The sequence below is a fragment of the Ovis canadensis genome, chromosome 3 (assembly GCF_042477335.2).
Source record: "Ovis canadensis isolate MfBH-ARS-UI-01 breed Bighorn chromosome 3, ARS-UI_OviCan_v2, whole genome shotgun sequence".
Taxonomy (NCBI): Eukaryota; Metazoa; Chordata; class Mammalia; order Artiodactyla; family Bovidae; genus Ovis; species Ovis canadensis.
Window position 1 is genome coordinate 50,638,770 of NC_091247.1, and position 13,752 is coordinate 50,652,521.

The 13,752-nt window shown below is 41.0% G+C and overlaps 1 pseudogene; it reads right to left on the minus strand.

The window, feature by feature from the left end:
* Positions 1 to 292: 292 nt before the first annotated feature.
* LOC138438099 (PDZ and LIM domain protein 1 pseudogene) lies at positions 293 to 1,283 on the minus strand (annotated as a pseudogene).
* Positions 1,284 to 13,752: the final 12,469 nt, after the last annotated feature.

Here is a 13,752-nt window from a genome sequence, read left to right on the forward strand (position 1 = left end):
AAATTCAGATGGTTCAAATTTGGCTGATGTCCATTTGCAGCAGAGGTGAATGGAGGGGAAAGAAAAGACACAGTGATGCTAACAAAGGGACACTGAACAAGACCATCTTCCCTTAATTATAAAAGCGGGCATCACACAGCCAGCATGAGCCATTAGCAAAAGGGAACGTGGTGTTGAATGAGCAGCAATACAACCAAAGTGCAAACTCAGAAGAAGAGAAAGGCCAGAGCTTTTAGAGGGCAAAATGCAGCAGGGGCTGCTTGGAGAGCAGCACTGGGCAAGAACTGCCGGCTCACTTGGGTAACACCATGACCATGTCCTAGCCCTTGGGTGGAGTGACCCACTTCCAGGCATGCTTTTCACAGTGGATCTGATCCTCCATGAAGAAATGGCCCTTTTCTTTCAGGTTGGTGCTGCAGTCAGTGCACAGGTAACACTCAGGGTGGCGATGATGGTCCCGCAGCTTCATGAACACGCCAACAACATGAGTGCCACAACTGTCACACATGGGCAGCTTCTGGGCATTTCCAATCAATGCAGCCATTTTGGTGACCAGAGCCTTAACACTTCTGAATCCCAAGGACTTGTTGGGATCTCCTTTCTCCTCAGAGTCCAGAATTTCCTGCAAAACCAGGAACGAAGTGGACTGTTTCAGAGGCTCATTTAACTCCTGTTTCTCCTGGGGCACCTTGTAAACTTCAGATTCTTTTTCGATGAGGAGTCCGCTTGGAAGCTAAGAATGGTCTGAGGCTCTGCCATTTGTCTCCTGCCCGCTGGCTGCTGTCTTTGACTCCAAGGCATTGTTGAAGCTGGAGATGTTTTCAGAGGAGTAGGGGCCATCTGGGCTGTTGTACTGGTTTGTGATGACCCTAGGGGCAGAGCTGGAGGCAGGTGAGGCAGTAAAGGGCCCAGCTCTGCGGCTGAGAGTGCTTCCTACATGGAGGGCCTCTTGTGGTTCACAGGCTAAATTCGTCTTGTTTGGGTGTCGTTTCCCTTCCTCCATCACCAGAAGAGACCAGATTTTCCGTTCAGTTCTGGCTGCTGTGAGAGTCATGTTGTCTGTGCAGCCCTCGATTTTGTTCTGAGCTTCCAAGTGTGTCATATTGCTGGTATTTTCCCCATCAATAGCAGTAATTAACATCTCCAGCACATAAATTACCTACAGCAGCCTTGCTTCCATGAGTGACCCAGGAAATGGCAAAAGGCTGTTCGAAGTCCTTGCTCCCCAGGAGGTGGAAGCCCCAGGGTACCAGGTACGGGAGGACTATTTGCTGGGTGATCATGCAATGGTGACAGTGTCCCCAAGGGGACAGACAGGGCAGGACGTGGAAGGGTGCACTGGGCTCCCCGGCAGCTGTTGGAGAAAGAGCACATGCACATGGCGTGGGCTCTTTTGCTAGCCCTTGGGTGGAATGACCCACTTCCAGGCATGCTTTTCAAGTAGATCTGCTTCTCCATGAAGAAATGGCCCTTCTCTTTCAGGTTGGTGCACTCAGGGTGGCGGGGAACCTGGGGCGTGTGGGAGCTGGGCAGAGGAGCCCACATTTTTTTTTCTTTAGGTCAAGAGACCTCCCTAACTACCCCCTTGCCTAAAGGTTCCCCAGGGGTCAAAAAAGGGAGGAGGCACTAGCCCATATTATGTCTGCCAACCTCACAGAGAGCCTCATGCTGGAATTCATTTTGGCTAAAAGATGTGAGTGCACATCAGAGAGGGCCCTGAGTCAGACAAAATGTGGGCACAAAACAAGACAAAACAACATGGTTGGCCAGAGGGAACTAGGAAAACTGCCCTCTTATAAGCAATTTAAGCCACCATAAAAGCACAACTCTCTCTGAGCCTGCCAGTATGTCTTTCCACATGTACTTTGCTTCTAATAAATGACTTACCTGCTTCACCACCTTTTGTCTCTTTGATAAATTCTTTCTTCAAAGAAGACAAGCACCAAGGTCCTGCATCAACCCAATGGGACCTCACGGTCTAATGGTTAAGGTTTGGCACTCTTACCTCCATGGCCTGGGTTCGATCCCTGGTCAGGGAACTAGGATCCTGCTTCAAGCTGCCACATCCCACGCCTCCAACCACCACCCCCACCCTCACCCCACCCCCGCCAATCAATAGGAGGCCTATTTACAATCAGTTTGTCATTTTATTAATTTAAATAAGGATAAATATATTGCATTGAGTGTAGACTCAAGTCTTTTTGTATTCTATGAAATGTGGCTGCAAAGTTGACACCCTACAGATATAGGTCTATGAAGCTTTATTCATATCTTTCTTGTTACTCCATAATATTGGGGAATTTCACCTCTGTATTTGTCTTGTCTACCAGACAGTGCAGTGACAGACGTTGGGTAACATAATCTCCTCACCAACAGACCTAAGACTGTTTCTCAACCACAGATTGGGCTCAGTACATGTCACTAAATGAGATAAAAGTAGAAAAGTTGATTTGAAAGTTAAAATGGCTATATATAAAGGGATGCCAGATTGGGTGAGAGTAGAAGGATGAGAGATTTAAAAATCACTATGTTTACCATGCAATATAGGATATAACTAAAAATATGAGTCTGAGGCCAGAAAATAAAATTCTTCAGTCATATTTACTCCATATCTTGTCAAAATCTAGGGCATAGGAACTGTGGCATTTTAAAACTGAGGATGTGCTGAGTCTCTTCTTTATGTACCTGTGTATCTATTCTCCAATATACAACACTTTGAGTTGGTTTCAGCTAATAGAGGGCATAGCAGACTATTCAAGGAAAGGAGAAGAATGAGGTCATTGTACTTATTCCTGAGATAAGGTGAGGGAACAGTTGGGGAAGACTCCATTGATTGGATTTTTCTCGTAGCCAATGGTCTCAGATCCTGTCAGACTACTCTCTTATATGTATTTCTCTACTTCTAGTAAATATACTTGTTTCTATTCAGGGGTAATGTCAACCTCCCTTCACCAGCTCTAGGGTTCTCTGTTATCTGCACTCATTTTTCCAAATAGATTCTTTAAAGCACCCAGTTTATATGCCATCAGCTTTCTGCTGGGACCCTGAGACATTGAAGAGTTAAGAAAATAATTACACAAAAATGATCACCTACTTGTACTGGTCATCACAACTATGGCCATTTCCTAAGTATGATCCATAGGATATTCAAGGTTTGGGGGATTGATATGCCATATATAATATTTTATACACTTATATATTGTTTTTTCTGTTGAACTTTGAAATTTGGAAAAGTGGGACACACTGAGGTTGAATTACAGATTTGTTAGGGATAACATCCAGAGATTACTTTAAAATACAACACTCAGTGGCTCAGACGGTAAAGTGTCTGCCTACAATGTGGGGGACCTGGGTTCGATCCCTGGGTTGGGAAGATCCTCTGGAGAAGGAAATGGCAACCCACTCCAGTACTCTTGCTTGGAAAATCCCATGGACGGAGGATCCTGATAGGCTACAATCTATGGGGTCGCAAAGAGTCGGACACGACTGAGCGACTTCACCTCACCTCAAGGATATCTTGGTAAGGAATTAGAATTTAAAAAGCAACATTTTTCCTTCAAGATAAATTGAAATCCTCTGTCCATGGGAATTTCCATGGAAAGAAAACAGGAGTAGATACTCATTTCCTTATCCAGGGGATCTTCTGAACCCAAGGATCAAACTCATGTCTCCTGCATTGCAGACAGATTTTTACCCGCTAAGCCATTGAGGTCCTTGAGGTAAACTGGGTGACAAAAATCACTAGATCAGTCAGCCTGCAATATCTCCTAAAGCTGAAACTGTCTTTTTCTCATTACCAGACATGGAACAATGAACTGGTTCAAAATTGGGAAAGAAGTATATCAAGGCTATATATTGTCACCATGCTTTATTTAACTTAGATGCAGAGTACATCAAGCTAAATGCTGGGATGGGTGAAGCTCAAGCTGAAATCAAAATTACCAGGATAAATATTGATAACAACGGATATGCAGATGATAGCACCTTAATGGCAGAAATCAAAGGGGAACTAAAAAGCCTCTTGATGAAGGTGAAAGAAGAGATTGAAAAATTTGGCTTAGAACTCAACATTTAAAAATCTAAGATCATGGCATCCAGTCCCATCACCTCAGGGCAAACAGTTGGGAAAAAAATGGCAACATTGACAGACTTGATTTTGGGGGGCTCCAAAATCACTGCAGACAATGACTACAGCCATGAAATCCTTGGAAGAAAAGCTATGAAAACCAAGACAGTGTATTTAAAAGAAGAAACATCACTTTGCTGACAAAGGTTTGAAGAGTCAAAGTGATGGTTTTTCCAGTAGTTATGTACGGATGTGAAAGTTGGACATAAAAAAGGTTGAGCACCAAAGAACTGATGCTTTCAAACTGTGGTGCTGGAAAAGACTCTTGAGAGACCCTTGGACAACAAGGAGATCAAACCAGTCAATCCTAAAGGAATCAACCTTGAATATTCATTGGAAGGGCTGATGCTGACCCTGAAGCTCCAATACTTTGGCCACCTGATGTGAAGAACTGACTCACTGGAAAAATCCTGATGCTGGGAAATATTAAGCACAAAGTGATAACTGCTTTTTAATACATTGTCTATGTTTGTCATAACTTTTCTTCCAAGGAGCAAGTGTCTTAATTTCATGGCTGCAGTCACTGCCCGCAGTGATTTTGGAGTCCAAGAAAATAAATTCTGTCACTATTTCCATTGTTTATTTCCCATCTATTTGCCATGAAGCAATGGGACCAGATGCCATGATCTTAGTTTTCCGAATGTTTAGTTTTAAGCCAAACTCTTTCACTCCTCTTTCACCTTCATCAAGAGGCTGTTTTGTTCCTCTTCTATTTCTGACATTAAAGTGTTATCATCTGCATATCTGAATGTGAACATAAAGTCACTCAGTCGTGTCTGACTCTTTGCGACTCCATGGACTGTAGCCTACCAGGCTCCTCTGTTCATGGGATTTTCCAGGCAATAGTACTGGAGTGGATCGCATATCTGAGGTTGTTGATATTTCTCCCATCAGTCTTGATTCCAGCCTATGAGTCATCCAGCCCAGCATGTCATATGATGTACTCTGCATATAAGTTAAGTAAGCAGGGTGACAATATACAGCCTTGACATACTCCTTTCCCAATATGGAACTAGTTCATTGCTCCATGTCCACTTCTAACTGTTGCTTCTTTTCCTGCATGCAGGTTTCTCAGGAGGCAGGTGAGGTGGTCTGCTATTCCCATTCTTCAAGAATATTCCATAGTTTGTTGTGATCCATACACGCAAAGGCTTTAGCATAGTCAGTGAAGAGAAGCAGATGTTGCTTTGGAATTTCCTGACTTTTTCTATAATCCAGCAGATGTTGGCAATTTGTTTTCTGATTCCTCTCCCTTTTCTACATCCAGTTTGTACATCTGGAAATTCTTGATTCATATACTGCTAAAGCCTAGCTTCAAGCATTTTGAACATTACCTTACTAACACATAAGGTCATATGCTAGTATTTTAGCACACTTGTACAGTAGTTTGAACATTCTTTGGTATTGCCCTTCTTTGGGATTGGAAAGAAAATTGACCTTTTCCAGTCCTGTGGCCACTGCTGAGTTTTTCACATTTGCTGGCTATCAGTTCAGTTCAGTTGCTCAATCGTGTCCGGCTCTTTGCGACCCCATGGTTTGCAGTGCACCAGGCCTTCCTGTCCATCACCAACTCCCAGAGCTTACTCAAACTCATGTCCATCGAGTCAGTGATGCAAACCAACCATTTTATCCTCTGTCATCCCCTTCTCCTCCTGCCCCCAATCCCTCCCAGTATCAGGGTCTTTTCCAACGAGTCAACTCTTCGCATGAGGTAGCCAAAGTATTGGAGTTTCAGCCTCAGCATCAATCCTTCCAATGAACACCAAGGACTCATCTCCTTTAGGATGGACTGGTTGGATCTCCTTGCAGTCCAAGGGACTCTCAAGAGTCTTCTCCAACACCACAGTTCAAAACCATCAATTCTTCAGCACTCAGCTTTCTTCACAGTCCAACTCTCACATCCATACATGACCGCTGGCTATAACTGGCACTAAAAATTTTTCTTTCATTTTTTTGCTATTGATAGTGATTAAATTTTGTATAGTCAGAAGTTAATGTGTTTCTTCAGGCCATTATTGCTTACTCTTTGGAAGGAAAGTTATGACCAACCTAGATAGTATATTAAAAAGCAGAAGCATTACTTTACCAACAAAGGTCCGTCTAGTCAAGGCTATGGCTTTTCCGGTAGTCATGTATGGATGTGAGAGTTGGACTGTGAAGAAAGCTGAGCCCTGAAGAATTGATGCTTTTGAACTATAGTGTTGGAGAAGATTCTTGAGAGGCCCTTGGACACCCAACCGGTCCATTCTAAAGGAGATCAGTCCTGGGTATTCTTTGGAAAGACTGATGCTAAAGCTGAAACTCCATACTTTGGCCACCTCGTGTGAAGAGTTGACTCATTGGAAAAGACCCTGATGCTGGGAGGGATTGGGGGCAGGAGGAGAAGGTGATGACAGAGGATGAGATGGCTGGATGTCATCACCGACTCAATGGACATGAGTTTGAGCAAACTCTGGGAGTTGGTGTTGGACAGGGAGGCCTGTCATGCTGCGATTCATGGGGTTGCAAAAAGTCGGACATGACTGAGCGACTGAACTGAACTGAAGGCCATTAGGTTTTTGCAATAACTAAATAAATAAACATTAAATACAACTGCAAACCAATAAGAGCTATTTTATGTGGGGGTGTTTTAAGAGTTTTCTAAAATTACATCTCATTTGGTGTTATACTAAAACAGAGGGTAAATAGGTACTGTTTCTTCTGAGAAATCTTTAACTTTCTCTAGTCTCTCCAAGGCAAATTGGCACCAGTGTGTGGGTTTTATTGTACCTTACAGGGTCTCACTATTGTCTCAAATTTTGGCATGTGTTTTGGAAAGATTTTTTTGCCACTCTTGAAACAATTGCAATCTAGAGAGTAAAAGGATACTTGCTTAGAATGCTGAAATTGCTAATCCTGTGACCTCAGCATCAGAGTTTAATCTGCAATAGAGCAATTTCATGTTTGTTTGGTTTTTTTCTATCCCCCCTGTTGAATGATGGCAAAGACAAGTTTAAATATATGGCATACAGATGGAGTACAAGCAGGTGGAAAATTTCAAACAGTTAAATAATAATATTTCAAAGTGTGAAGTTAAAAAAAATATTTTAGGTCCACTGCCTTCAAGGAAGGATGAAAGAGATACCATGAAATTCTGTCTTCCCCAAACCTATAGCAAACATGCATATGTAAGATACTTCTTTCAATTCTTATATATAGAAGGCCCACAGTTCACAGTAAAGAATGATTTGTTATATTTTTACTAATTGAAAAAAAAAACAGTATGATCTTGATTTTCAAACATGAAAAATGACTATAAATATAAATAACTCAAATTCTTTATGGAAAAAAAGTTTACTGCATTTCATTATGTCAGATGTGGAACTTCATCAACTTTTGAATCACATGTTCAATGAAACCAAAGACAAAATTACAATGTTCTTCTGGGGAAAATGTATGTTGAAGATTAGCTTCTGGAGAAGCTACAAAGCCTTTCTCCTAAATAATCTGTTCACTAAAACTCTCTATTTCCTTAAGACGAAAGAAAGAAACAAAGAAAAAGTGGAAGGAAGGAAAGAAGAAAGGATGGAAAAAGAAGAGAAGGAAAGAAAGAAAGAGTTGAAGATTGACCAGGTTTAAGAACTTGGTCCATTAGTTTAGTGGAGAGAGAATTGATGACATGAAAGTAAAAGATTACAGATCCACTTGCTCATTTCTCCCTTTCTCTCATCCCATCCTCCTTTCACTATCCACTAACTTCTGATCTGAGGAGCTGTGACCCTGACCTGCAAGCTCCTGAAGACTAGACATAGGCTACCTCCTGGCTAACAGACTGTCTGGGGCATCATGCCCTTTCCTCACACCAAGGAGGGATAATCTAACATTCAATTGCAGACTTTGTACTGGAAATATCCAGAGCAAAATGTAAGCTCGGGAAACCTACTCTTAGCCATCATAGGTAAGCTCTCCATGAAGTTTTAGCATTTTGGCGCAATTGGTTTTGGGGAAGATTAGGACCAAAGCCTCAGTGGAAAATACAGTGTTACTTTCCCTCATTATAGAAAATTCCTCATAGATTCTCAGTGCTTTTAGATGTGGTGATTTCTCATGTCTTCATATATTTTTAATGTTCCTATATATGTCCCTTGACAAAATACTAAAACAATACAATTTTATTTCTGTAATAGTCATGATGCCACCTCCTTAATGAAATGAATAAGTTTTGAAGAAAAAATTTCCCTAATATAGCTTAACAACTAGATTGGATAGAGTGAGCATGTGTGGCTGGCCATTACCTTTCCTGGAAAACAGTCTTGCTAGACAGCAATTACCTGTGTAAATTAGTGAGGCTTTTATTATAAAGATATTGAATTGATATAATAAAATTTTTCCACTCACTAGTTTTTCCATCACTATAGGATTGTCAATAATGATGTGGGTATCTTTGTTTTAACCTGGCACAAACCCATCAAACGGTACTGGATGAAGCGAAGAGCTGGAGCCCTCAAAGTTCAAAAAGAAAAATATAAAGTTTATTATATATTTTGTATTGAATTATAGTCAAAACTTTCCAGGGAAAATGAGTTTTGTCTGTAACTGTGTTTATTTTATTTTTCATCTCACACCATGCAACAAATATGCAGGAAAAAAAAAGTTTAGGCTCTCCTTCTGCTGAACAAATTTCTTTATTGCATTTTTGCTCAGAAAAAGATTAATAATCATGTTTCAAAGTGATGCTGCCCACTGTGAAATTTGTTCCCCTGCCATTTCTAAAAAAAAAAAAAAATGCATTCCACAGGAAAACTTCTGCTTGGCTTACAGCTAATTCAGAAAATAACTGTCTTGACACTATAATTCTTGCCTGTGAAAAGGAAATGGATGGAAAGGATTTCGTTTTAATGCACACTTAAATGCATTAACAGTACTAGTAAAACCTGACAGAATTTAAATTATAATTATATCTGAAGTGCATTTAGATGAAAATTTCTCACACTGATTTTATTCTAAACAACACAGAAAGGCAACTGAATAATGAATTTGTGGTACAAATATCTCAAAGAATTTTCAAGGTATCACATTCAACATAAGACAAATACATTGTACATAAAAATAATTTGATTCAAAGACTGTTGAGAGTCCCTTGGATGTCGGGGGCCAGCGTGAGGAACTCCGCCCATGGCAAAGGTCATGAGGAAGGAGGCTTGGCATACGCAAAGGCGTAATCAAGCCTCAGGAAACCCCCTGTTCCCAAGCATCTACCCCAAAACCAGAGTCTGTTTTATTCTCTCACCTACACCTCTGACTTTACAGGGGGCTCTCCCCCATAACCGTTTCTCTCAGAGAAGGAGTAAACGTGCAGCTCCAAGGCAATAAAAATTCCTGGGCATGACAAGAGTGTTTCAGCTTACGGACTCCTCTGAAGGTTATCTAGCCCGCCTGTATAGGTTCATCTGGCCACATGTGATTGTTACAGCCTCCCAACCTGAGAGGCACGAGATGTTTTAGACTTACTAATGGCAAACTCTTTTGAGGAGTTAGAAATTATTAGTATAGTGGGTTGGTTAGGAATTATATTGGTGAAGGGTTTTTCATTTGTTGTGTCAATAATTGCTGCTAATTCCCTGCTCTGGTGGGACAAGGATGTCTCAGGTCAAACCTCTTTGCTGACAGACTAGCTTGTGTGACAGGATTATCCATACTCCTGCCACTATGCACATGATTGTTTACTACCTGTTAACCATAAACAGCACAGAAAGTTTGGGAGTATTTTGAAAGTCTTAATTAGCATAGGGCTTTTCTCATTGTTGAGTCAATGATTGCTGCCAGGCCTCCATATCCTTAGGCACCTGGGAATATATTAATCAATGTATTTGGAATATAGAAAAGGAAATATAGTAGTTTTTGATGTTAGCAATACTAGACTTTTTGAGTTAATGGATTTTCTCTTTTGTAATAGATCACTGTACTTTGTTATAAATCACTGTGTCCTTGCTATGTAAAAATGTAACTTTATCACTATCTTAAGACTAAATAGATCTTAAGGGGAACATTGGTGAAAGGATTTTCATTTGTTGGGCTGATGTTTGCTGCTAAATCTCCATATTCCCTGCCCTTATACTGAATATAACTAGCATATAGGAGAAATAAGTATTAACCTTTAAGATTAATCATGTTAACCTTGGGTTAAATAAATTCCTTTCTTGATTGTAACTCACTACACCCTCACCCTATAGGAATGTAACTTTATTTGGAGGGTGATGCCTGGTTTAAGAAAAAACACCCTTGGAAAAAATAAGTTTTTGGTTATCAGAAAGAAAGGATCATAAAATCCCTAAGACCTTTTTATGTAAAGCACCTGATTTTGATAAAGGTCAGGACTGCTGACCCCCGCATGACTCTGTATTCATCCCTATATGTAACAAAATGTATATAAGCAAACCCCAAAATAAAGAAATCGGATCAGTTTCTGGAAAGACTGATTCCCCCATGTCGTTTCTTTCTTGCTCCCTGTTTTTCTGGCTGAATTCCCATCTGGAGCATGGATGCTATTCCACATAGCCAAGTTATTCAGCTTCTTTTTCTCCACTAATTACCCTACTACACTATCCATTTCCAATCTCTCTATATATCTGTGATTAAATATGTATTTTTCCAAGGACGCCGACGCTGTCCCCCCCTTCAAATTCCCTGGATCCACCGGGGCTGGACCCCGGCACTTGGACTGCAAAGAGATCCAACCAGTCCATTCTAAAGGAGATCAGTCCTGGGTGTTCTGATACTGAAGCTGAAATTCCAATACTTTGGCCACCTCATGGGAAGAGTTGACTCATTGGAAAAGACCCTGATGATGGGAAAGACTGAGGGCAGGAGGAGAAGGGGATGACATAGGATGAGATGGTTGGATGGCATCACCGACTCAATGGACATGAGTTTGAGTAAGCTCCGGGAGCTGATGACGGACAGGGAGGCCTGTCATGCTGCGGTTCATGGGGTCGCAAAGAGTTAGACATGACTGAGCGGCTGAACTGAACTGAACTGATGAACTTTGACTCATAGTTCTAGGAATATAAAATAATCTAGTTTCCTTTAAAAATCATAGCAATTATACAGACAAATATTATCTTCTATAGTTGCAAATAGAAGACTACTTAAGTATCATGACTGAAAATGTTTTTCTTTATTTAAAGAAAGTAACATCATCTACAAAAAGGCATTCTGGAGAGGATGTAGAGAAAAGGAAACCATCCAACACTATTGGAGGGAATGTAAATTGGTTCAGCCACCAAGAAGAATAGGGGCTGAAAAACTAAAAATAGAGTTACCCAATGATCCAAAAATTTCACTCTGGAGCATCCATCCAGAGAAAACTCTAATTTGAAAAGATATATGCACTCCAAAGTTCACTGTAGCACTGTTTACAATAGCCAAGGCATATAAGCAACCTAAATGTACATCAGCCAATGAATAGATGAAGATGTAGTACATATCAGTTCAGCTCAGCCACTCGGTCACGTCTGATTCTTTGTGACCCCATGAACCGCAGCACATCAGACCTCCCTGTCCATCACCAACTCCTGGAGTTTACTCAAACTCATGTCCGTTGAGTTGGCGATGCCATCCAACCATCTCATTCTCTGTTGTCCCATTCTCCTTCTGCATTCAATCTTTCCCAGCATCAGGATCTTTTCAAATGAGTCAGCTCTTTGCATCAGGTGGCCAAAGTACTGGCATTTCGCTTCAGCATCAGTCCTTCCAATGTATATTCAGGACTGAGTTTTTTAGGATGGACTGGTTGGATCTCCTTGCAGTCCAAGGGACTCTCAAGAGTCTTCTCCAACACCATAGTTCAAAAGCATCGATTCTTCGGTGCTCAGCTTTCTTTATACTCCAACTCTCACATCCATACATGACCACTGGAAAAGCCATACCCTTGACCTGATGGACCTTTGTTGACAAATTAATGTCTCTGCTTTGTAATATGCTATATAGGTTGGTCATAACTTTTCTTTCAAGGAGCAAGCATCTTTTAACTTAATGGCTGTGGACACCATCAGCAGTGATTTTGGAGTCCAAAAAAATAGAGTCAGCCATGTTTCTACTGTTTCCCCATCTATTTCCCATGAAGTGATGGGACCAGATGCCATGATCTTAGTTTTCTGAATGCTGAGCCTTAAGCCAACTTTTTCACTCTCCTCTTTCACTTTCATCAAGAGGCTCTTTAGTTCTTCACTTTCTGCCATAAGGGTGGTGTCATCTGCATATCTGAGGTTACTGATATTTCTCCCAGCAATCTTGATTCCAGCCTGTGTTTCAGTCAGCCCAGAGTTTCTCATGATGTACTCTGCATATAAGTTAAATAAGCAGGGTGACAATATACAGCCTGGTGTACTCCTTTTCCTATTTGGAACCAGTCTGTTGTTCCATGTCCAGTTCTAACTGTTACTCCCTGACCTGCATACAGATTTCTCAGGAGGCAGGTCAGGTTTTCTGGTAGTCCCATCTCTTTCAGAATTTTCCACAGTTTTTTGTGATCCACACAGTCAAAGGCTTTGGCATAGTCGATAAAGCAGAAATAGATGTTTTTCTGGAACTCTCTTGCTTTTTCCATGATCCAGCAGATGTTGGCTATTTGATCTCTGTTTCCCTCTGCCTTTTCTAAATCAGCTTGAACATCTGGAAGTTCATGGTTCAAGTACTGTTGAAGCCTGGCTTGGAGAATTTTGAGCGTTACTTTACCAGCGTGTGAAATGAGTGCAATTTGCGGTAGTTTGAGCATTCTTTGGTACTGCCTTTCTTTGGGATTGGAATGAAAATTGACCTTTTCCAGTCCTGCAGTCACTGCTAAGTTTTCCAATTTTGCTGGCATATTGAGTGCAGCACTTTCACAGCATCATCTTTTATAATTTGAAATCACTCAACTGCAATTCCATCACCTCCACTAGCTTTGTTCGTAATGATGCTTCCTAAGGCCTATTTGACTTTGCATTCCAGGATGTCTGGCTCTAGGTGAGTGATCACACCATCATGATTATCTGGGTTGTGAAGATGTTTTTTGTTCATTTCTGTGTATTCTTGCCACCTCTTCTTAATATCTTCTGCTTCTGTTAAGTCCATACCATTTACGTCCTTTATTGAGCCCATCTTTGCATGAAATGTTCCCTTGATATCTCTAATTTTCTTGAAGAAATCTCTAGTCTTTCCTATTCCATTGTTTTCCTCTATTTCTTTGTACTGATCACTGAGGAAGGCTTTCTCATCTCTCCTTGCTATTCTTTGGAACTCTGCATTCAAATGGGTATATCTTTCCTTTTCTCCTTTGCTTTTGGCTTCTCTTGTTTTCACAGCTACTTGTAAGGCCTCCTCAGACAGCCATTTTGCTTTTTTGCTTTTTTTTTCTTGGGGATGGTATTGATCCCTGTCTCCTGTACAATGTCATGCACCTCCGACCATAGTTAATCAGGCACTCTGTCTCTTAGATCTAGTCCCTTGAATCTATTTCTCACTTCCACTGTATAATTTAAGGGATTTGATTTAGATCATACATGAATGGTCTAGTTGTTTTTCCTACTTTCTCTAATTTAAGTTTGAATTTGGCAATAAGGAGTTCATGATCTGAGCCGCAGTCAGCTCCCAGTCTTGTTTTTGCT